The 24,751-nt window shown below is 44.9% G+C and overlaps 1 long non-coding RNA gene across 1 annotated transcript; it reads left to right on the top strand.

Annotated features, from left to right (window-relative positions):
• The first annotated feature begins 3,442 nt into the window (after nt 1-3,442).
• On the top strand, nt 3,443-11,686 carry LOC125688006 (uncharacterized). The gene is made up of 3 exons (XR_007374561.1): nt 3,443-3,599; nt 6,062-6,220; nt 9,984-11,686. It is a non-coding gene; the product is annotated as an uncharacterized LOC125688006 (long non-coding RNA).
• Nucleotides 11,687-24,751: the final 13,065 nt, after the last annotated feature.

Here is a 24,751-nt window from a genome sequence, read left to right as displayed (position 1 = left end):
TGTATGGATACAAATGTCCTTGTGTGTGTTGCTCTAGTACAAATATTCAAGCAAAATGGGGAAAAAGGAGTAAAGTCCAATTTTTAGACTTCATCTGGAAGTTGTGAACAATAAAATACATTGACTTTAACTCAAGTTTAGTGATACTGAAGGAAAACACTATCCAAATAATTTGGGCTTTTGTTGAAATTGTGTATGTATGTGTTCTGAACATCAGATGTTTTTCATCATTAAATTCATTAGGTGTTTCTTCATAATCTAGTTTGGGTTTGGTTTGTTTTTTTTTTTTTGCTATAAATGGAATTGATGTGGTAGCCTGGCAGTCTTTCCTGCACTGAAGCTAACTTGCTTTTTGAGGATGCTGATTTCTCAAAAAGCAGCAGGTTTATTAGCTACTTAGTGAATACTCTTCATCCATCCAAAATGTGCAAAGAAGTTGGGCCTAAATGTTTTCTTAGGCCATTAAGATCTCTGAAGAAGCAATGTGAGTTAGCTGACTTATTTACATGTAAATTGTACTAACTACTTGAGTGGAAGCACAGATTCCTTCTCATCTGGAAGGAGTTAATTATCTGCTCTTAATATCACATGATTGACTCATAGTCATGGGGCACTTTTGTGTGTTTTAAAATTCACACTCGAGTCAGGGGTTGACAACATACTGTGTTGGGTGCAGAATAAGTTGCTGTGATGCTGGCTATTCATTGATATTAGATGGTAACTGAATTTTTATTTTACCAAAATTATATTAACTCATGCTGTAAGTCTAGTTGCATACTGATTGGGATACCGTAACAAAATGAAAATTACTATTAAATAGTGTTTTCTTGAAGTAGAGAAATCTTTTGATCTTCAAAGAAAAATCTTAATATAGAATGGAGAAACATTTGCTAAGTATTTTCCACAGCCAAGTCCAAGTCGAATTAAGAGGTTTCTTAGTAACATACAGAGCAAAATAAACAATTCTTCTGTTTGCTTAGGGTGGAAGGGAAAAAAAAAAAAGACTATGATAGTCCTAAAGAGTCCTAAAGATAATGTTTTAGGCAATGACTTATTCTGTCAAGAGAAGGTGCCATTGGGCTTTTCCTGTTGGCTTCTGCTAGAAGAAAACCATGCAATTTAGGTGAAATACTCCACCTCACTTTTCTGAATGTAGGGGTGAAGAAGGTCCTGCAGAGCAACTTAAGGTAAGAAAACACTTCAATATCACCTTTCACTCTAACAGTCTGCACATTCTTCATGTAAAAATTTTTTAAGGCGTTCATTTCTATGGTAACTTAAATCCATCCCCTCTTTAATTGCTTAAAAGGGTTCCTCTGGTTGGTGCAGACAAGCCTGTAGGTTTCCAAAGGAAGACTTGTGATGTCATTTCAGTTGTGTTCTCCCACTACTCCCCCTTGTGTTTGTTGAGAAAGTTATAAGCCCAATAGCGTTAAGGGCCGCAATAATATCCATCTGTGGGGAAATACAGGTGGTAGGTGGATGGGCTCATTGCGCTAGATGATCCTGGAGGTCTTTTCCAACCTTGGTGATTGTATGATTTCTTAGCAGACTTGGCTGGAAACAAAACCCTGGGACAGAATCCCACGTGCAGGGATGACTGTAGCTGATGAGTGATGAAAAATGAGTGGCAATTCAGGTGTCTGAAGGGGCTGAGTGTTTTCTGAGGGCCTTGGTGGGCCTTTTCCTAGCACTGGTGCCTCCTGCAAAAGGTCTGCTCTCATTTGAGCTGTGGTGGCCCTACGGGGGCAATCTTTAATTCAGAATGAGGAGAAAATGCAAAGGGAGTTCTGTAACTGGGCTTCTCGATGTAAGATGCTTATTGGATGTCAGTGACCTGTTTCTGATGAAGGGAAACATTCACACAAACCGTCCCATAACTTAGAAATCCTCTCGTGGCAGGAGCTCCTAACAGCGGGAATACACACTTGCCATCTCCCTGTTCATCAGAGAAAGGGGTGGAGTGCAGCGAAATCCCATCTTCTTTCCTCCCACAGGTAAAGATTTCTTCTTGCGTGCCTCGTTAGAGCTGGGAAGGGCCTGCGGCACTGCGAGCTGCCCTCAGCCCCTCGGCCTGAGCCGGCGCACCGCAGGCTGCTCTTGCCGCGCCGCTCTGTAGATGGCGCTGTGGGAGCTGGAGCGGCGGGCGCGGGGCTGCCGCGGCCGGGGAGGGGCGGCGGGATGAGGAAGCGGCCGTTCCGCGTCGCCCGCTCCGATTCTGCTGGCTGCAGGGGAGGCGGGAGACGTAGAGGCGGCAGAGTTCACTACGGCAACAGGGGCGGCCGCGGCGTTTCCGACGGGGAAACCGATTTTCTTCTTTTAAAGTTGCTGTCGGGGAAAGTTATCGCATCGGCTTGGCTGCTCCGAAAGTAATGCCTCCTGTTTTCTCGTGCCGATCCATGACATCAAAGAGAGGCGTTGGTGATACGTCTGTAGAGGTTGAACCTTTCCACCGATACCCCATTACACGTTGTTGCCGTGTGACGAAGGGCAGCAGAAGGGTGCTCTGGCAGAATGGTGCCTGACACAGCGGTGCGTATGAAGCAAAGGTGTGGCCTTGATGGATGTGAACACAGGGAGGCGGCAGTGGTGCATTTCAGTAGGTGAAAGACAGGCCACGTTGCAGATGGCTCTGGTGGTCTTGGAGCATGCTGCCCTACTGGCATCGCCACACTGTTTGGTTTTGAGCTGGGTTAGATCGGATTGGAATGGAAGGAGCAGGACGGAAAGAACCTTCTTTCTCTTCCTTGTGCAGTTTCCTTATTTCCACAGACAAGCGTTGCTTGGGAAAGAATTCCTGCCTTACAACACCATACAGACAAAACACCTCTTATACGCTGTCTCACCTTTCAGGTTGATTGTTTACTGCAGTTTGTTTCTCAGAAAGTAAAGAAATTTAAACATGGAAAAAAAAATTCTGGGTTCTTCCCAGAGGAAATTTTTAGCAGACATAATTGTAATTATACCCCTATTGCCAGACAGGAGATGATGTTCAAGTGATCTAGGCTCCTGAAGTGCAATTGTGTGTGTTTCAAATGCAAATTGGACTCAATATTAAATTTAAAAATGCAAGTAGAAGTTCATTTCAATGATGTTTACAAAATGCAAGGCAGAACAGAGAGATAGAAGATGCAGAAAAGAAGGAAAAGATATAGGAAAGCGGTGTGTCTCCTCAGGCTGACACTGCTGGGCTTATGACAGCTCTTAGTGCAAATGCCATGACTGAGCAAGGTCTGTTAGGATAGAATAAGGGGAAATGGTTTCAAATTAAAAGGGAAGAAATTTAGATTGGATATAAGGAAGAAGTTTTTATGATAGGGGCAGTGAAGCACTGACATGGGTTGTCCAGAGAGGTGGTGGATGCCCCATCCTTGGATTTACCCAGGGTCAGGCTGGAGGGGCTCTGAGCACCCTCATGGAGCTGTGGGTGTCCCTGTGCATTGCAGGGGAGTTGGACCAAATGACCTTCAAAGGTCCCTTCCAATTGAAACGATTCTGTGACTTCAGAATGCTTATAGAGGAGCTGCAAAATGCCTAAGTACAGCCCACGTGCAGGATCACACCCCAGGACCTTCGGTTAGAGGCAGCTCATGCACCAGGTGAGTTATCCTTATCTCTATTTCTCTTATCTCTGCTACTTGCATCTGGCACAGGAAGATAATCCTGTTAACTGTGGTTGTTCTGACTGGGAGTAGCCGGCAAGCATGTCCATAAATATTTAATAAAAGAGCAATTTACAGGCAGCAATTACAGAGAGGGAGGATCTTCTTGAGGTCTGTTTTGCTTTCTAGGGCTCCAGTTCACGTGGTCATCGCAAGACCTTTAATTACTTGTCCTATATGTGCTTCTTAAGTGCCTTTTATCCGGTATGAACTAGCATCCCTTGTCTTGACTACCTTGGTAACTGTGCCCTTTGATACGTAGGCCTTTTCTGAGGGGGCGAGAAAAGGGGAAGCAGTGATGCTTTGCAGGTACTTTAGGTACACAGTAGTACAGTTTTCTTCTGAAGTGCTTTCAGGGAGTGCTGCTTTGGCACTTAATGAGGAGAGGACTGCTCTTCTGCCGTGCTCTTGGTGCTGGACTTCTTCCTCAGCATCCAGAGCTCACCGGGCTTTTTCTCTGCATTGCATGCTGGTGAGGCTAACTGAGCCATGAGGAGGCTGTGTGAGGCCAGGAGTTGGATTCGATGATTCTTACAGGTCCCTTCCACCTCGGGATATTCAGCAATTCTATGAGGCTGGGACTGTTGGTGCTTACTTTGCTGCTAGGTGCCTGCTGAGAATTTTGGTAAAGCGAGACAGCTGGAGCATCCAGTTTGGCAATGGGATGGCATGTGAAACCCTGTTTTAAGGACTGAAGTCTTGAGCCATGTAGAAAACCAACTATCAACCAGTAAGGGAAAGATTACCTTAGTGCATGTTTGACTGTAGCATCTGAAAAATTTATTGCAGTTTCATGCTCAATACCTTGAAATACTGCGTGAAGTAATGATGTCTGTCAATTGGGGATGGGGGAAGATTGGAATGTTATGTTTATGACTAGGCAGCATCTGTACTGTCAGGCATTTTGTCATGTGCTTACAGTCCTAATCAAGTGTGTTCCCGTGGATCCAGATAAAGAATAATGCAATTTTGAAACTGCAGCGGTACGGCTCAATGAACCTTTATTCAATTTACATTTTACCACCACTGGCAGAAAATTCTGGGTGGGTTTTTAGGATGTGTATGCACGTCCCTTTGAGTAAGTGGGCAATTAGAGCACATCGTAAGAGAAATCACTCTCCTCCTTCTGTCCTCATTAATATATGTGGAAAGTTGTGACAAAAATGAAGCCATAGGAGATGTTTCATGTGCCAAGACTTTTGAATTTGCATACCCAACCTCAGGATCTGAATCCAGTTTTAGATGGTCTCTAAATAATGAATGACAGAAAACATTGTCACTCTCAGGTTTAACCAAATTATTTCTCCTCTGAAGTGGCTTGCAATGGGAATTTGCAAATGCACGGTGGAGGAGCTGACTTTGATTAGATTCCTGTGGAAATCAGGCCTTCTTTGTGAATCTAAAGCTTTCTTTCATTGAATGTCATTCTGCTGTCTTTACTCATGTGGAACAACACCTTCATTGCTGAGCATTTAGTATGTCATCCACAAAGGACTTAGGTACACAGGGCAAACACTTGGATGCTTGAGATGCTCAAGAGTGCTTAACTTTGCTTGAGTACACGGCAGGATTTTGGAAAAAACACAGGTAGCTGTGCAGGTACCACAGATCTGTTTCTATGCTCTTGTAGAAACTAGGACTCCCTTTACCTGCGCATCGGCTGTTAGATGTGCTGAGAGCACATAATCTCCCCAGAATGAGCTAGTAACAAAACACTGGAGTGTGGGGCTATCTGTGTCTGTAGTTACAGAGCTCACCTCCCCACCATTGGGGAGACTTGGCTCTTATCTCCAGCCGCCCTCCTAGATGCTCCAACTTCAGACATGCTTCTCCGAATGTGGAGTCAAGCCTCACTGTATAGGCATTTTGCATTGTTTGGTGGGTGCTGTTCTGAGTTAGTGTGATTTATGTCTCACTATCGCTCCTAAGAGAGCCGGCACTGTCGTATGGAGTGCGTTTACAATGGAAAGAGATTCCTGCGGCTTCAGTGAAGTGGTGATGGATTCCATTCCCAGTGTATCTCAGCTATTTTTATCAGATGATCTGTGGTGGGTTTCTGTCTCTGCAGCTATCAGGACATGATATGCTTTAACGTGGCAGCAGTTATGAACCCTGAGTTTCTTTCAGCTCTGAGAAGGAAACTGAGATCCCCTCAGCCCAGAGGAAACTTTTTGGTATGCGGTGACACTCATTTCCAGAACAGTCTCTTCTCACAAGACGTGTATGAATGGGTCCTTTTTGCTCTGATTGTAAGTGCAATTGCGGTGTCTCCGCTGGATTCTGAAGGCTGGGCAGGAGTGGGATCTCCTCCCGTTGGGATTCCTTCCGTGGTGTGCGTTGTGAAGAGGAAGCTCTGGCAGAATTTCTCTCTGATCATCCTCTTTCATTTCTCTCTGCAGCTCTCAGACCGACTCCGCACACAGCAAAGAAGACTTTGCTTCTTCTAATTAAGAAGAGAATTTTGAAATATCTGCTGAATTCTTGACCTTCAGAATTCCCTCCGCCAATGTCCCTCTGATCTGAGCTCTCAAGGGCTTCCACTGTTCGTGTGAAAATAGGTAGGGTGTAATTTGCAAATATTTATTAAGCTCTGTTCTGGGTAATTGAAACTGCTGTTAATTGCTCGTGATTTCAATCCAGACAGCTGGTTTGTTTTTCTGCACCACTCCCACAGGAGAAGCTGCATTACTCAATGCCTCAAACCCCCCAAAGGCTTGCTGCTTTGCATAGCATATTGTCTATCTACCACATTTTCAGTAATACTTGACTGAGTAGCAAAGGCAACTGTGGCTTGTTCCAGGCCAGACAGAGAATAGACAGTATGTAAAGCTTTTGACTTTGGAAATTTGGGAATGATTGCTTTGGGAGCTGACAGGGCACAAGCAAGAGAGGAAGCAGAGCTGTCTCTTGGGGCTCTCAGTAACTTGGTGGACGTAGGTAGGAGGGCAGACATTGCAAAATCTCTTAAGTGGTAATCTGAGGTTAGTTAGAATTCAGCTTTGAGTCAGATCGACTCCCTGAAGGTCAGGATAAATACACTTTACTTCTGCAGAGCGTATTTCACCAGAAAAATATGTATGAGTGGGTAGATCTCATCAGGCAACTAACAAGCAGGAGAAGACACGACACAGAAGCTGGTTAATACTTTTCCTGAGAGAAATGTATTAAAAAACAGAGCTTCAAGAGCAACTGGGAAATTTCAAGCAGCTGCAAAGAGGAGGAGAGATCATTCAGGGCACAATAAATCAATAAGGTAATCAACAGTCATGTAATTGTACTAGTGTTAGAAACTTGTCTTAAACACAGCAAAGAACAAAAAGATGAAAACAGAAGAACCTACAGTGTACACACATTATGTATATGTCTGTGTGTGTATAGCTCTGTATATAATAAAATAGAAGATCAGTGTAAGTGCTCTTGAAGGGAGAAGATTGATGAGTTAGATATTGTTGTGGAGCTGAATGTCTCATTAAAGACAGTGAATGAAAAATGGTTTCTGTAAATGGAAAGAACTGAAGTGATATTCAGGCAGCAGGAGATTCAAAGCACTCCCATATGAGTAAAAGCACCACTCAGGTTATATCTACAGGATCATCTCACATCCCTTACAGACACGTGTGCAGTTGTCTCCAGATTGCAGTACTGGGCAGTCCTGGCTCCAGGGCCGTGGGAGCCCCATCCATATGGCTGAGGCTCAGCCGCAGGAGAGGGATCAGGATTATACAGCTGCAGGCAAACACACACTGTGGCATTTAATAGGAAGGGCCCAGTAACAGTTTCTGGAGTCAGCTGTGCACACTTGGCCTGATCAGGCTATGCAAGTTGGCTTGTGCTTTGGTTTGCAGGTAGGGTTGGCCAGGAGAACCCATGCAGCTAGTTTGTGAGCAAATAAATGAGTTCAGCTCCATGCAAAGCCCCCCGAAGCCAGAAGATCCCTGGTGGTTTATGCAGTGGTGGCAGTGCTGTGCAGTCCTCGTGGTTGCTCAAACTCAAGGCTTTGGGGCATTTTAAGCACGTACCAGACATGTGATTTAAGTTTTTTCTTTCATCTGGGAATGTTGGTTTTGAGGCACTTTTAGATGACACTCAGTAGGCTACACTGAGAAAAAAACAGCATATCCAGAGAAGGGACTATATATAAAGAAAGCTGGAAAAAAATGGAGGAATCTATAGAAATGTTGGTAAGTCTTACTTGTGACACATAGAAAAACAATGAAATGAAAATGGTTTAGATGGAAAAGGGACTTACTTAGATCATTCCTTTTAATAGCCACCCTGTGTCTGTTTATATTTGAGATAGTACACAGGGTGAAGCTTCTTCATTCCGTTCAGCTAAAATGGCTTCATGCACCCTTAAAAAAAAAAAGAAAGAGATTTTTGTAGCCAGCAGTTGTATTAATTTGGGAAGGATGGTGGGAGTCAGAAGAAGAGGCAAACACATACATCTGCTCTGTATGAAAGGTATTATATCGTTCATTCCTCATTTACTGCCATCTAACACCATCTCTAATGGCAAATGGTAATGACTGCACAGCTACAGAAAATACCTGAGGAGACAGAGTGCACCCACTGAGACCCTCCAGCCAAACTGAGGCTCCCCATAAGATCTCCATTAATTAAAATCTCTACAGATGGGCTCCTAATTGTAGGAAATGGAACACAATACCTGTAATTAACTCTTCACTCCAAGGCCTTTTTTTCCCCAGCCTCCAAAGGGAGTGGCTGCCATTGTTTGGTGCCTCCTTGCCGCAGGCCCTGCTGTCCCCCCAGGGTGATGTGAGGCCCCTGGGTGGAAACAGCCCTGTCTCATCACTCAGACCCCACTGAGAAGGTTTTGTGGGTCACACCACACAGCATCCACTAGTGCAAAGCCCATTGCTCTTTGCTGTGCAGGGAAATGCTGGATACTCAGTGAGATGACCTCTGCCAGACTCTAAGGCGAGCACCTCCTCACTGCTGCTGCGTAAGGAAAGACACCGAGCTGGGGAACAGGGCAACATGAGGGATAAGTGAAGGAAGCTTCCATCCTTCTTGGCATAACATATGGGCTTCGGGGCAGAGCTTGTCTTGCAATGTTCTTGGGAAGTGTCCAGCAGCACATCTGTCTATGGGGAATTCCAGGCAGCTCTGTGGAAATCTTATCCTTTGTCCCTGCAGCTTGGTCTCTTGAGCACAGCTCTGAAGTGTTGCCTTTTCTCTCTGCACCTGTAACTGAAGGCCTTGTTCAGTCCTGCACTACTTCATGTCCAGGGTACTTTTTCCTTTTCCATCCTGCTGTTATCTCTCATTATCACTTTCCTTTCCACAGCACTGAACTGTATCTGCTGTCCTGCCTTTTCTTCTTCCTCACAGAGCATCCCATCAGTCCTGAGACTCAACCAGAAGAGCTGAAGCTAGCATCTGTGCTCCCCCAGTGTACTTGTTGAGTAGGTCCATGCTCTTTTGGTTCACCAGGAAGGAGTCACCTGTATCACATTGACCTGTAGGAGTGCATCCAGAGGAGTGTCACAGAAGTGCTCCAAGGGATGGCACACCTTCCCTCAAGGACAGGCTGAGAAAGGCAGGGCTGCTCATTCTGGAGGAGGTTCCAGGGAGGCCTGAGAGCAGCTGTAAAGGGGGGCTGTAAGAAAGAAGGGAACAGACTCTTTAGAATGGATAAGACAAGGGAAAATGGTTTCAAACTAAAAGGGGAAAATTCTATATAAGGCAGAAGTTTTACGATAAGGGTGGTGAGGCACTGGCACGGATTGCTCAGAGAAGTGATGGATGCCCCATCCCTGGAGATATCCAAGGTCAGGATGGAGGAGCTCTGAGCACCCAGATCTAGCTGTGGGTGTCCCTGTTCATTGCAGGGGAGCTGACCTTTAAAAGTCCCTTCCAACTGAAATGATTCTATAATCGCATGTAGCCCAGCAAAGAGGAAGGTGTTTCCTTCTTGCCTGTTGTCAGAGGATCCTAGCAGGATGGATATTATGCTGGGCTTGAAGGAGTCAGAGGTCAGTGGACAGAGGGAGGCTAAGAGCTGTGAGTTAAAGCTTTCAAAGCCAAGCTGAAGTTCCCACTTTGGCTGCTGGAGAATAGTCTGTAAAACTGCAGGGAGGGCTGCTCTGCAGGGTTGGGGGCAGGCACGCTGTCCTCCCCCAACTGCTCACAGTGACCGCATTCCTTTCATCTCTGTGACCTGCTTATAAATGCCTTAACAGTGTATTTCCCTTTATCTGAGAAGAGGAAAAGAAACAGTGTTATTCTGCTCTTTTCCCTTCAGTCCTTTGCAGTTCACACCTGTCTTGTCTCCTGTTTTTTCCTTCCCTTTTGCTGCAGCATGAGGCTTTGTGGCATGGTGATATGACAGAAGAAATCTTCCTGAGAATGTGAAACAGGGCCGCACAAACTGAATATTGTATTCCAGGCCTAAGACAGAGCAGCTGGGGAAAGGACCATGCTTCAAGCTGCCCTGCACCCCTGGTTGTCTCAGATGGATTTGCAGGGTGTTGGATAAGGATGGCCCTGTGTGTGGGTGATCCCTAAAAGTACGCTGACTGCACTGGGTGGACTTCAGCACAGAAATCTGAATTGACTTATTACTGACCACTACTGACCAACCCAAAGAATTTTGTCACCCTTTGAGGAAGAACATCAGCTGGAGAATAAGCATGTGGTAGAAGAGCTTCAGGGGACCTATGGACCTGAAAGTAAATACCCGGGATCAGTCCACTTGCATGTGTACTTCAGAGAAGTACGTGTACTTCTCTGTACGTGTGTACTTCAGAGAATCCACAGGTCTTCGTGAACATACAGCAGCTCTTCAGAGGGTTCACTCTTCTTTCAACTCCATTCTGCCTCCTATGACCAGCAAGGGTCTTGGTGTTTTGTCTTGGAGGAACTGCTGCAGAGATCCGTTCCCTTTCTACCTCTTCGCATTTATTTTACATTATTGTGTGAGTACCCACTCTGTACAAATCTTTGGGTGGTTCTGCTGAAGATGTTTCCATGCTGTGCAGCACAGAAAGTTGTTTTACTGCTGCTTCCCACGCTTATCAGGAACTGAAGCCAATAGTGATTGTCTAATCACTCATACGCTCTCTCTGTTCTGCAACAGCGTTGTTAGAGTTTTCTATCTATGGCAATTGTTGTGTTTGTTTCATTTTTCCTGATGTCTAGGCTGAGTTAGCTTTAGGAACAAAAGTCTGCTTTTAATCAGTATCTTAAAAAATAAGTTTTTCCTGGAAATAACTCAAGGCATGGTATTACTGGCGTCGCTTGCTCCTTGAGACAAGCTTTCAGCTGCTGTGAAACACAAAAATCTGCTGGCTCTCCTGCAGAGTTCCAGGCCTGTAGATACTGAATGATTTGCTTGTTCCAGCCAGCCCAGCCACCCTTCAACACGCAAGGGCTCACGTGTGGGGTTGGCAGTACCTTTGAGTGTGAGCTTCTTGTAAATACCTTAATGATATATATATATATGCTTTTATCGGAAAAAAGGAAAGAACAATCTTATTCACTTGCTTTTTATGAAGTTTATGAATGCTTCTCTATCTACCAGTACATACAGGTACATCCAGCTTGTGATTTTTCTCCATAAGGTTTTGCTAGGGTACCTCAAGAGATGCTTCAAGTGCTGCCTCAATGAATGTGCCTTGCAAACCTGCAAAATGCCTTATTTCACTCTGTTAAACTCACTTAAGCATTTCCTATCTAAAGGAAGGGTGTACCCTCTTTGGCTTGCACCCAACAAATTTGTAAGTGCCTCTTTTTTTTCTTCCTTTTGGTTCACTCTCTTTGTTATTGAGCCATCAAATATAGTGATCAGAATACTGAAAGGTTTATTGCATTGCGCGTGTAGGAGTGTCAGACTAGAAATATTGATTTGATTGTTCATTCAGCTTGTAAGAGTTCACCTTATAGCCACATTGAAGTCTGCTTTTCTACTGCTTACTGAGAGAAAAACAATTCTGTTTTGCCCTTCCTAGCCAGGAAGCATCCTGCTGGCTTTTCATACCATAGGCTTGCCAATAGGCTTTTTGTCACTGATTTATTTTTTTCTTTTACCCTTAATCTTGTAAGGTAGGTTGTAAGGTAGGCTCTTGTAAGGTAGGATGGTACAGTCTGATTATGTCTGTACTGAAGTCAGTGCACAGTGTTGTTGGATTTCAGTGGTTCCAGATTAACTCATTAGTCGTACCTACATTTGCAGGGAGGCAAGGACTGTGAAGCATGCCCAGATTATACCAGTCCCAGTTTGGACACAGTCTAGTTTGATTTCCTCCACTATAATCATATGGGAAATCACTAGGTATGGACTCAACAAATTCCAGAAAACCAGTGCCGAGCCCAGCAACACTCACAGTGTTCTACTACTGACAAACTGCAGTTAGTGTAAGTGTGAGATGGAAATACAATAAAACAAATGCCCCAAAAAGATGGGTAGTTCTGGCTAGTTTCAGTTGTTACTGCTCATCCACTTGAGGGCTCTGATGTTCCCTCACACCAGCAGTACTCAATGCCCATCACTCCTTTTTTGTGTTGCCTCTAGGGAGATGCGTGCCATGAAAGGCACACATTTTTAGGAGGATGTGTTTATAAATGTACACATGCACTAAGTCATCATTCAGCCTCTAAGGGGAGCTGGGACTCTGGAAAATGCAAGAAGACCAGAAACATTGGAGAACAAAAGTACTTGCCATCAGTTAAATGTGCTGGAAGAGAAAATGATCTCATGGAAATATTTCTGCCATTCTTTTTTTTTTTTCCCCAAAAAATTCTGGGGCCAAACGTGACCCATTAATACTTTTAATTTTGCCTACTTCCAACAGAAATATTGATGCATAGAAAGGCACAGAGTGACAGCTAACAACTCATCAGTTGTCTTTTATGAATTTTCTCTGCCTTTCAGCTCTTCTGGTTAAATATTCTTTTCTTGGAAATGCTCTCCTAGTGTGTCCTTGCTGGTTAGTTATAATCCTCTCCCATTGGCTGTGAAGTATCTCCTGCAGATCAAGTGCAGCAAAGCGCTGCTCCTCACCCAGGCAAGACTCTCCACAGCTCCCCTGGGCTCAGGGTAACATTGTGCCCCTATGGAGCTGGGCATCAGGTCCCACTAAGGTTCCCAAGTCTGCTATCAATCAAGGGAAACCACGGCTGGGAAGGGACTCTTTCCTTGTTAGTGCTCAGATTCTCCTTGCAGGCTTAGTGCAGGTGGCTCAAGTTGGGAGAAGACCCATCTTCAGTTGGGTTGATCTGATACAGTGGCATTCATGGAAGAAACAAAAGGAAAACAAAACCAAACCACGTGGCTTCTCCAGCTTCACTGAATGTGGGTCCAACTCAAATGTTAGGGAAGTCCATGTAGATAAGGTATACCACTTTTCCCTAATCAAGACAAGGCATTATTCAGACAAGTTTAGTCAGATGCAAGCTGTCTTTCCTAAAATCGCGTTGCATTTCATCTCCATTTGTTTCTGCATCTTTATTATTATCTTCTTCAATACCTGTTTTAAAACTTTGTATATGATAGAGGTCAGACTAATGATCTATACTTTCAAAATGGTTTCTTCCCCAGCTCAAGATCCTACCTAAACTTTTTAAAGCTCTTTCAGTTATTCAGGTGTCTGCTCAATCTCCACTATTTCTACGTTGTTAACACTGCAGTGTTCAGGGAAGATAGGTGTAACTTTGTATTGTCTGTATACACAGGTTCTCTGACTGGGCAACGTCAAATTACATTTTCAAAGAAACTGAACATCATGCAGATTAAATTTTTCTCTATTTTCACCCTTAAATCTGTATAGATTGTGAAATAGCCTCTGCTCTGCATTGCAGTCATATCAATAGTTAACAGATGTAGGCAATGTGTTTCATTTACTTGAGGCTCTCTGATCAATAGAAAGTGTGTCACTTTTTTTTTTTTACTTTCCTATGCAAAAATGTCATCAATTATTAATCAAAGCAGACCAAATTTCATTGAAGATCTGACTTCCTCCAGCAAGATACTGTATCCTTAAGTGTTAAAGTGCATTAAATACTGCATGCTGGAATAGTTTTTAATTGTGATGTGGAATGGATCTAATAGGAAAGTGTAAATGAGAGTAATATGAGCTTCAATATGGGTACAGAAAGCATGCAGAACAGATGCCATAGCAATGATCCTGAAGGCCCTCAGGGCACATACAATCATAGAACCATGAATGTTGGAAGAGGCCACTAAGATCATCCAGTCCAACCGCCAGCCCATCTCCACCATGCCCACTAACCACGTCCCTCAGTGCCACATCCACATGGCTCTGGAACACCTCCAGGGACAGTGACTCCACCACCTCCCATTTCATCACTTCTAAGGATTTCTCTGTAGCTGGGAGGATCAGCATGAGCATTCACGTCTGTGCAGGGAGCCAACAAGCCCCAAATCCACACCTATGGCCCAGCCCCATATGGGGATGCCAGAAGCCAAATGTTGAGGCTGGGGCTGTCTTCCATGCAGTGGTCTCTTCAGCCTGGTTCTTAAGGAGATCCTGAGCGCCCCCAGCCTGCTGGTGCTGTGCTGGGCCATGCCAGGAGCCGTGCTGCTGAGGGAGCCATGATGGTTGCAGCACTGGACCTAGGCCTTGCTTCAGCTTCCAGCAAACAGCTTCCAGTATTTATTTTCAAGCTGTGTTGACTTTTAAAAAGCTCAGTTTGAGCCATGGCTGTCAGGAGCATTATGCTCAAATGTGAGATGAAATGACTTAAAGACTCGTTTAGAAGGACTGTGAACCCTGTCAGAACTGATAACCAAGGCCTTGCTTGCCTTATTATTTTCCCATGCTCAATTTATTGAAGTGTGTGGGGAATGAGTTGAAAACAAAGTGCTGTGTTTGTGTGACATATTTAAATTGTCTATCAGTAGCCTCTGACATTGCGGTTAGCTATTAAATAAATCATTGTTAACAGGCCAATTCAGAGTGATCTATTTTGGTATTTACACTAGTGGCCTAGGAGAGGAAACAGAGGCTGTTTGCAGGGAAAGAAGGACCCATCCATCCAGGGTCCTCCAACTAAGGTATCAAATGCTTCTTTAAAATGATATTTTAAAATATAATATGGAATGAGTTTCCACTTCTTCCAGGAGTGGAAGGCAGGCCAGTTTCTCTGCTTTGCCATTTCAGTTTTTACATGATCTATGTGTTAATTTTGAGCTAAATGAAAGAACAGTGTGTTGGTTGGGTATTTTAATTTTATTTTTAGAACATTTTTTTCCTTTAATACGATTGGAATCCATGCCTTTGGAAATCACCTGCTGCCAAGCTCAGCAGATGAAGCTGGACAGCCTTGCCATTAATTGCAACATGGCCAGTAGAGACAGCACTGCACGTGATGACCTCACAAGCTCTGTGTTTTTGTGTGTGTGTGTGTTTGTGTGTGCATGTGCTGGTGCTTTCCTTCTTGCAGCAGCAGCTCCTGGAATCGTGAGGGTGCTGCTGTGTTTTGTACCTGCTTGGAGGCTCCCAGCCTGGGGGCTGCCACAGTGTTCTTGTGTAAGCGAGGTCTAATGTAGTGATGCTGGGGTAGTTTTGGTTTTGGATCATGCTCTGCTTCTCAGTCATGGTGTTAATTATTTAATTGAGATTTCATATATGTTGAGAAAAGTGAAAGTTCTATTTTCTTCTAGCTCATTTAAGGCTCCCTTTTGCATCTTTTAATGCAGTGCTATAACATTAGCGGGAGAGAGCATGCTGAGGGGGCTGTTTGCACTGAGGTTTACATTCCTAGTGCAAAATAGATACACAGAAAAATCGTTTTCATTACTTAAAGAAGAGACTAAACTTGCTGACATCCTTCAGATTTCACTTCAATTCACAGCAATGCCCAATCTGATGCAGTGAACCTCCTGTGATGACGTCAAGCTGAGTGGTGCAACTGACACAACAGGAGGAAGGGATGCCATTCAGAGGGACCTGGACAGGCTTATTGAGTGGGTCCATGAGAACCTAATGCAGTTCAACAAGGCCAACTGCAAAGCATTGTGCTTGGGTCAGGGCAATCCTAGATATTGCACAGACTGGGAGAAGAAGTCATTGAAGCAGCACAAGAAGCAGCACTGCTGAGAAGGACTTTGGTGTACAAAAAGCTTGCCATGAGCCAGTAATGTGTGCTCACAGCCCAAAAGCCAACAGTATCCTGAGCTGCATCAAAAGAGGGGTGGCAGCAGGGCAAGGGAGGGGATTGTCCCCATCTGCTCTGCCCTTGTGAGGCCCCATCTGCAGTACTGCGTCCAGGCCTGGGGCCTCCAGTGCAGGAAGGATGAGGTGGGTCCAGAGGATGGCCATGAAGATGACCAGAGGGCTGGAGCACCTATGAAGAAGGATTAAGGGAATTGGGTTTGTTTAGCTTGGAGAAGAGAATCCTCTAGGAAGCCTTAATCATGGCCTCCCAGTACTTGAAAAGGGAGCTTAAAAGCAGGAGGAGGACTGACTTTTTACATGATCTAACAGTGATAGGACAAGAGGAAATGGCTTTAAACTAAAGGAGGTGAGATTTAAGTTAAATGTTAGGAAGAATTTTTTTACTCAGAGGGTGGTGAGGCACTGGCACAGCTGCACAGAGAAGCTGTGAGTATCCCATTCCTGAAGATGTTCAAGGCCAGGTTGGATGGGGCCCTGGGCAGCCTAATCTGGTAGGGAGCAGCTCTGCCTATGACAGGGGGTTGGAGCTTGATCTTTATGATCCTTTCCAACCCAACATATTCTAGGATTCTATCTTTCAGGACCTCTTTTGGTGTTCCCAATAAGCCCCTCAGTGGCCAGAGATAAGATATAAAATGTGAATACTCAGAGATGCAGTCTCCCTGTAACTGTGCATTTTTAACCCAAGAACAGATAAAGCTTTCTGCATTTACATCTTGCTATCTCAAAGAAGCCCAACCACTAAGGTACAAAAAAAACCAACAGAACAGCACCACCAGTTTGCTTTCCCTCTGCATAAACATGCTGGCTTGCACCAGGTGAGATCTGAACACATGTGGAGAAATTCAGAAGCTGCATCTAAGCATCAGAAGTACCTTCCTCTGTATTGATCCTTCTAAGAAGTGAAACAAACTAGTTGTTAAAAAGAAGAAAAATTGTTCATCATGAGTATGATGTATCCTTCATACTTGCCCAGTTTCCCTGAACTTCTTCTGACAAGAAAAATGCACTGGGAAAGAGTCCCCTAAAACCCCATCTCAGTAAGATCAGGCATGCACACAACACCTCTGTGTGCATCACTTCTTGTAAACCTGCTGAGTTAAATGTTTGCCTGGATATTTCTGCTGTTCCTCTCACCCTGTGGTCTGTCAGCGTTAGCAAACAGGGTCTCATGTCTGTGTGCACAGTTACCCACTCTGCCTGCCTCCCTCCCTCCCACTTAGCTTTTATTCTGGAGAGTTCACAAAAGGAGAGGGATAAAAAAGTACTCGAGCTTACTGCATACCTACAATGTACTGGTGAGCAGAGATACAGCTCAATGGAGGTGGGCAGCTGTGTTCATCCCCATTTCCAGACAGGAAAGCTCAGGCACAGAGGCCCTTGAGAGGTTTGTCCAAGACTGGAGAAGTTCTGGAACAGAAGTAGGAAGAGAAGAAAGCACATCTTGTGATTGCACAACCATGGCTCTGTCCCTGGAGGCCGGCATCAAGGAAGCCATTGGGCCCTGGCTGAAGCACTGGCAATTTTGTCCCCTCTCCAGCTGGTAAGTGAATTTAAACAGACTCATGCCACTCAACCTGGCCGTGGTTTAGTGATGGGGATCTGTAGTCAGCTTGGTGGTTGGACCTGATGATCTTGAAGGTTGCTTCCAACACACAGTTATTCTATGCTGATTCTATGATGCTCCTTGCTGCCCCTAGAAACCACAGTACTAGAAGGGGCAAGAACTGGCCTCTTCTGCCTTTGAGTTACTAGGAAGCTTCGTCTATTCCTTTGAATCATGACCCAGCCTTGCTGCCTGTCAATTATTTTACTTGATGCCACAGGGGGCTGCGTCACAAGGGCTGCAATGTGCCCCACATGCCCTCTCATGCCCAAATATACAGCCATGGGCCATGCTTTAAGGCTCTGGGCAGATAGAAGGAGCAGTAGATATGCCAATACCTGCAGAGCATGCCTGCTGTTTCTTACTGAATTGGGGCCATTTGTGGGGCATGGTGGGAGCAGAAGGGTGCTGCAACCCTTCTGTCCTCTCTTGTCACTCCCCTTCTGAGGGGTTTGCATCCTGTCCCTGTCCAGAGCAGAATTTGGGGACTGGAGACAGCAGACAGAGCACAGAGCCGTGGTAAAACAGAGCTCTGTTCTTCCCTCTTTACACAAACAAAAGTCCCATTGAAAGCAGTCAGACACTGAATCTAATGATTGAAATATATATGCGCGTACATATAAAAAATTGGAGTATTACTGTTTCAGCTGTACTCTCCCTTGATTTTAATTTTCTTTGTGGAGTTCAAACATAGAATGTTCCTTCAGTGCTTACTTTCAAAGCCTTTTCTTTTGCCTATCACATCTAAACTCCCTTCGATTTTTCTCCCAGCTGTGGAAGGCAAGGACAGTGAGGGACAGAAAAGTCAGAGGCTGTCTTACAGCACTGGCACCTTTAAAGATCATCCTTGAAATATAGGAGGAAAAAAACCCTTACAATAAATAACGCTTCAGTTTTTTTAAAGCAAGTTTTCTTCTTGAGTGTGTGGTCTTTCCCCACTTTCAGAGCATGAACTAATTAAAGTGTGCATAATCATGCTTTGTCTCTAAACCTGCCAGGACTGTTTTTTCTTTTTTCCCCCTCGCTTTTGCTGCTGTTTCATCTCTGGACTGGACACTGCTAGGAGAGTAGGTGCCCTTGGAAAGGAGAAATGTCTGAGCTTATGCCAGCATCACCGTCCTGGTTTTTCAGCACAAACAGGTTTGTGACATGTGCCCTGTGCTGCACGCGCCCTGCCTGAGCTGCTGCCTTGGGTAGTGAACTACAAGCATCTTTGCCAGGTTTCTCTTAAATACTGAAACATTGAATGATTGAAGTTGGAAAAGACCACTAAGATCATCTATTCCAGCTGTCTGCCTACCACCAGTATTGCCCTTTAAATCTCAGTGCCACATCCACATGGTTCTGGAACACCTACAGGGATGGCAACTCCACCACCTCCCTGGGCAGCCTGTGCCACTGCAGCTCCACTCTTTCTGGGAGGAAATTCTTCGAAACATCCAACTTCATTCTCCCCTGGTGCAATTTGAGGCCATTACTTCTCATCTCTGATCATCTAGGAGAAGAGGCCAACCCCTACCAACTTTCAGGTCATTGTAGAGAGTGATAAGGCCTCCACCGAGCCTCCTCTTCTCCAGAGTGAACAACCCCAGTTCTCTCGCCATAAGACATCCATGAGACAGCCTGTGAAGTGTGGAGGTCATTCAAGGGCTGGCTTTGACGCACAGTCTTCCTCATCCTGGATAACAGTGAGACTGTCTTCTCATGGAGGAAGCTACTCTAGATGAAGCTGAGGAAGAAGAGGAGGAGGGTGTTGCTGGAGCATCCCAAGCACTTTAGGGTGTGTGTACCAGGACTGGAGGTTCCTGGTGTAGTATCTGCCAAGAGGGCAGGAAGGGAAGGTAGCAGATGTAAATGTGTGATGTTGGTTTATAGAGTGCACTGCATGTTTGTAAAACACCTCGGCAGTACAGCCAGGGAGGGCGATTAGCTCATTTCTTCCTCCTTTATTTTCTCTGCATGAGGCATTTATTTGTGCAGTGTAATTAGTGGGGATCTGTGCAGGTGTGTGCCATCTGGAGTGCACCCAATTAAGTCAAGAGAATAAAAAATGGGCTGAGAGAAGATGGGAGAGGAGAGCTGGGAATAGCACCTCGATGGGGTCCCTGTTCATCCCTGTGGCTGAATGTCTCAGAACCTGGAGTCCCTAAGCTCATTTTACACAGAGGCTCACTGACTCAAAGAAGTGGGCCCTGACAGGGGTCCACCAAGCAGACACATTTGTGGCTCAGAGCAGCCATTGCTTGTCCAGCATCTTGCACGTGCTTGTGCCACCGGAAGAACAAGGTTGTGGCTGGCTATTGCTGAGGACTGGGGAGCAGAAGATGCAAATCTGTAGAAAAACAGGCTCCTTTAATCTTGTGGCTTTGTAAATGAGGGTGTGAGGATGAGGAAGCGTAGTCACTGCCAGGATGCTTGTGGTTCTTAGAACAATGCCACTAAGGCCATGAAATTAATATGCTGAGGTGCACTACGTCTCTGGATGCTCCTATTCAGAAGTCACTTCTTTTGCTATCAGGTCTTTGGTTAGATTGTTAAAGAATAATTAGAGGGCCTCAGCCAGAGCTCAGAGAGGCAAACTATGTGAATCAGTCTGCACATAGGTGGGGAAAACTCAGGCAAGTTAAAGAAAACACCTCTAGGGCCCAGAAAGGGAGAGCATCTGCATGTTCTGTCTCTATGTGAAATGCATCTCTTCAGCTAGATTTTTCAGGGGATTACTCTGAAGAGGCTGTGTTGGCTTTATTTCCTAAATGTGTCAGAGAGGCTCTTCTGAGATTGCTGATTGTAGTCACATTTCCACTCCATTTTGTGAGAACTGCAGATTCTCAGCTATGCCTGTTACGAAGCCTCATTCTCTCCAGTGCGTTAAAAAAAAAACATACCCATAAAGCCACGTTTACCCATCCCCTCTATGGGGACTTGAAATATTTTCTGCATATGTTATAACACTCTCAGCATCTCTTGAGCAGCTCAAGTTTTTCTTCTGTTTAAAAATGTCACAAACCTGCTTCCTAAACCAGAGTTCCAGATGTGTTGTTACAGGGGATCAATTAAATGTTTATTTATTTCAAACAAGTAAGCATGCCCTGCTCCTGAGAATGTGGCCTATTGCATCTATGTAGACTGCAGTGCAAACTGGATTGGTACCATTGGTGTCAGCTTGTGCCTCAGCACCTGTGGGCTCTGTATTAAACTGGGCCCTGCTGGGAGCACTATTCCACTGCCATGTATCAAAAGCATCATTTCCAGGGGAAACTTCTCCACCCCGACCTTGCCAAAAAAAAAAAAAAAAAAAAAAAAAGGCAGTTTAGTACAATATATTTTTGCTGCTTTTTGTCCCGTATGCAGCAAGCTCATGGTTCCTCTGTTCTTCTGGTCTCTCATTTGGTGGGTGCCTTGTGCTGGTCTTGCTATGTGATACCATTGTGACTGCTGACAAAGCTCTCATTGGCTTTGATAAATGCCACACTGAGACTGGATTCTGCCTTTCTTCCATGTGCTTTCATGGTAAAAAGCTGGGATTTTTAGTTCTCCAGGCATCTTTCTGGAGCTATGCAAAAAAAAAATAGTCTGGAGGCTGGCTAGCCATACCTAGTGCTAAACTGGGAGTCTTCCTACCATGCCAGGTTTACAGAGTCCCATGGTATACCTGCTGTAAGACAGATAGCAGGGTCTTTTGGGCCCTTCTTAATAACCAATAGGCTGGAGAAATCCTTAGGAGCCGTTTATTGCCTCTCAGGATCCAAAGAAGGATTTAAATGGGGCTCATTAAATGTCTCCTTTTCACTTTCAGTTCCAGGCTGGTGCTCTTTGTCATGCTGTCTCACCCTCCTTACCCATTTGTTTTTCCTTTCTTTCATACCCACATTTTTGAAGATGGTGGGCATCTTCAAAAACAACTGGATGTCACCTTTGGTCCTTTTTTCTTAAAGCTGGGAGTGTTAGATACTAGCAAGTGCTTGTGCATTGTTCCTTTTCATCCTTTTACCTACCCAGAGCCCCATCCAACCTAGCCATGAGCACCACCAGGGATGGGGCATCTACAACTTCTCTGGGCTGCTGTGCCAGCACCTCACCCCCCTGTGTGTTTGTCCCTTGAAGAAAATTATTGTGTGTCAAATCTCTTATAATGAGAACTTGATAGCAGAGTAGTGCAGGTATCATGTTCTCCACGTGATAAAAATGAGACTGTGGGCCCAGGTGACACTGGGAAATATTAGGTCAAAAACATCCTTATGGTTAACAATTGCTATATTAATTGCTATAACTGTGGTGAATTAAAATAGGGTCAAGCCCATAGCTAAGGTAAATCTGAAGTGAGGTCATTTGTGATGTCAAAACTGAAGTCGCCTGCCTCAGGCCTTCCTTTATGGCCGTAACAAGGGGAAGCAGCCAGGACTGCACAGCAGATTGCACGAGGTGGCTCTGCTGCTCCATTGCTTCAGCTGGTGATTCCAGTGAAGGACAGCAGTGCTGGGGGAAGGGGAAAGGCGCTGGCCCCAGAGAGAAGCCTGCATGGCCTTCCCTGATGGCTGCCAGAGACATGTGCAAACCATTGCTCTGAAGTGATTGAAATAAAATGTAAAGGGATTAGTGAAATTGGTTTGTAAGATAAATTAATGTTGACCTTTCAAGTGATGGGTTGGAGCCAGCAGCAAGAAAGCAGGTTTTGACAGAGACCAGTGTTGACTGGCTAAAAGCATCATAAGATAAATGAGGGCCTGTTTGGTGGTGCCTAGGCATGAGGTCACACTGTCGTGTGGGGATGCTGCTGGCCAGCAAGGTGGTTGCTTTGTGGCAGTGGGCCACTTTCTTACAGTGCCACTGAGCTACCATGGCTTGTCTGTCTGCATGTATTGTCCTTGTATTGAGTGAGCTACTGTTGGTGTAAGATCATTATGAAGTTAACAGGAAGAGTTGGCATGTTGTTTTACATGATAGTCCCTCTGTACTTAGCATTGGTGAGGCTGCACCTCAAGTGCTGTGTTTGTTTTGGGCCCCTCACTACAAGAAAGACATGGAAGCCTTGGAGTTGTGCAGAGAAGGGCAGTGGAGCTGTGAGGGGTCTGGAGCACAAGTCCTGAGGAACTGAGGGTTCTATCTGAAGAAGAGAAGACTCAGGGGTGACCTTATCACTATCTACAATAATTTGTCAAGGTGGGCGTCAGCCTCTTCTTCCAGGTAACTGTAACAGGATGAGAGGTAATGGCCTTAAGTTGTGCCAGGGGAGGCTGAGGTTGGATATTAGGAAAAAGCTCTTTAAAAGAGTGGTGCTGCAGTGGCACAGGCTGCCCAGGGAGGTGGTGCAGTCACCATTCCTGGAGGTATTCCACAACCATGTGGATGTGGCACTGAGGACATGGTCAGTGGGCAGTTCTGGTCATAGGTGGACAGTTGGACTGAATGATCTTAGAGGTCTCTTTCAACCTTAATGATTCTGTGATTCTATGTGATGAAGAGTGCGTAACTCAGTGATCCCACTGAGCTCAGTGATCCCCTATTAATAGAAATAGAAATACTCTATAGAACAGATTATCAGTAGAAACAATCCAGCAATATTGCGATGATTTCTCCAAGTCTTCCTGGAAACCAGAAGTTTTGCCAGCTGTACTCACCTCTAAGTGTTCAGATTTCCTTTTGCTGCCCACTGTGAGTGCACAGACAGCCGTGTCTCTATCCTGGCGTGACAAAGCAATGAGAAAATTGTATCTTTAAATACCAACTTAATCTAATCTGGGACAAAAACAATGAAAGGCTTTAATCATAATTGCATGGTGCCTGCTGGCTGTCACCAGAGGGCAGAGACAAGGTTGTTTGTTGCCACGTGTGGATAGTTCAGAAATTAAATCTCCTTTCCACAAAGGCAATAGATTCTGATCTAGCTTGTGTCCTTTCCAAATATTTCAGCCTCGTAACCAGATCGCTCATTTCATCAGCATCTGTCACAAACACTGTCTTGCTTCTGTCAAGCTATGTACAAAGGGGCAAGGAGAAATGTCTTTATCGTACTGTGGGTGCCTGACTTTATAACATCACAGCTTACACAAAATACTGGCTCACAATATAAACAGGAGACTTACTTTCCCTTTGCAAAGCTTTTCCAGAGCTTGGTGTTTGCAGTGCCTGCACTTTGTGAATGCTTCCCAGCTGGGCAACCACAGCAGGAACAGGGGGAGCCCGATGGGGATCCATCTTTGATCAGGAGCTGCTCTTACACAGAACACATGGAAAGCTGTGCTGTTGTCTCAGTTTAGAAGAACGAAGATTTTAAAGCCCAAGGCAGTAAGGTACAACTTGTTCGATGCTCATTCTATATAGGGAAGGCAGATTCCCTACAGCTGGCAGCACGTGAACCTGGGTCAGGGGGAACAGAGATGCACTCAGGTGTCCACTCTCCATGGCTGCGTACCTCCTTGATGGAATCTGTGAGCAGAAAAGTTTGTTTAGGAAGAGTTTAAAAGTGCTTACTGTCCTCCTGGTGCCTCCTATGTAGTTAAGCTTCATGAAAACACCTGAGGGCTTTGCATCCTGGAGAGGCTGAAGGTGCTGCTCCAGATGGTGCTGGAAATATGTCTGAAAGATCCAGATTATGTACAGGGTCACAACACTGCCCTTACGTTTCAGCATGTAAGTTCAGGTGAAACACTCAGCTCTGTGTGTTTCCCTCTCAGAACTGGGAAAAATGATTCCCATAGGCGAGGGAGGATTTGTCCTGTGAGCTGGCCATGTCCTGGCTGAGCTCCAGGGCCATAGCAATGCAGAAAGATGCTGAAGGCTCTTTGCAGTGTGTTAGCTCTGCTGTACCTCCAGATCTTTAATTTCACTGCTTTTCAAAATGAAAACAAAGAAGCTAAGCTGGAATTAGCTAATGATCTAAATATGACATGGAGGACTTGTGGGAAGCAAAGTGAACATGCAGCAGGAAAACTCAGCATCACCAGTGTGAACCATGGTGTTACAGATGCATGGTTAGCTTTTTGTGCATTGCTTCCTCCTTGCTGCTAGCTCTGGCAGGTGTGATACCCACTGCAAACACACAAAAACTCTCACTGTTTTTTACTCCTAAAGTAAGATACAGAGGCTCTGTCTTGTTCTCTACTTTTCACCTATCACGTTTTTTAGTTAGCTCAGATGATGAGGGATCTGATACTTATAAAACGTTTGTGATCTTGAATTTAGGATCAAAAATAGAATAAAAGGTACAAGGAAGCAGACTTGCTCTTTCACCTGTCCCTTTTCTTGGTCTCCTTAATCCTTAAGGATGGTGAGGCACTGGCACAGCTGCCCAGTGAAGCTGTGGCTGCCCCATCCTTGGAGGCTCA

This window comes from Lagopus muta, chromosome 1 (assembly GCF_023343835.1).
Source record: "Lagopus muta isolate bLagMut1 chromosome 1, bLagMut1 primary, whole genome shotgun sequence".
Classification (NCBI taxonomy): Eukaryota; Metazoa; Chordata; class Aves; order Galliformes; family Phasianidae; genus Lagopus; species Lagopus muta.
This window is presented reverse-complemented; position numbering and strand designations above follow the sequence as displayed.